We start from the raw sequence: 899 nt of genomic DNA on the forward strand, positions 1-899 counted from the left end.
ACAAAATAGCTCATGTCATGAATTGGACTTTCAAAGTTCTATTCAACCTATGATGGATGTTCCAGTGAGTGTTATTTTTAGGGTTGCACAAAAAAAATCGCGAAACCGCAAATTGAATCGAAATCGTTGAGTTGAAATCGTTGGTTTGGATCCACATGGACCCGTGTTTTCTTTTCCCTCAAATCGAACCAAACCATTTCAAAATGGTTTGATTTAGGTTTTGATTTTCAAAAAGCGCACAAAACGAAATCGAACCGTTTTTAAATTTTTTAATTAAAAACTAATTTTATTAACTTAAAAATTTTACAGTTTTCACTTTAAAAAAAAATACCAATTTAACAATACAAATTACAACTAGCCTATTGAAATAATCATAAAAAGTAAATTAGATTTATAATTATTAACCTATGATTTAATAGGTTCATAACACATGTCCTCACCCGATATCTAATTATTTCAAAATCATGTGAAATGGAAAAAAAAAAAAAACCATATTTTCAACCATCTAAATCATAATTTAACAAAACTATATCAGTAAATCACGTTCAAAGTTTCAAAAACCCTAACATAAGATCTAATTTCCCTAACATTTGACGCTTGTCTACCACTGCTGAACGAATCGTCAGTCACCTTTGCCTATTAGTATATTAATTTCTACTTGAATAGACTATTTCTCTCTTCTCTTTCGTTAAATCTTAAATTCTTATTCAACTCATTTTCCGTTGCTCTTTCTTTTATTTGTTTTTTTGAGCTTATTATACACATGTGAGTTGTGGTTTAGATAGCAAAAATGATTGTTTGTGTGCCTAGATGATTAATGAACTTATTTTTTATTTGAAAAGAACGAACAATGAAGCGTATTGATTGTGTGAAAATGTTAAAGTTTCCTAACTAGTACT

This window comes from Olea europaea, unplaced genomic scaffold, assembly GCF_002742605.1.
Source record: "Olea europaea var. sylvestris unplaced genomic scaffold, O_europaea_v1 scaffold2643, whole genome shotgun sequence".
Taxonomy (NCBI): Eukaryota; Viridiplantae; Streptophyta; class Magnoliopsida; order Lamiales; family Oleaceae; genus Olea; species Olea europaea.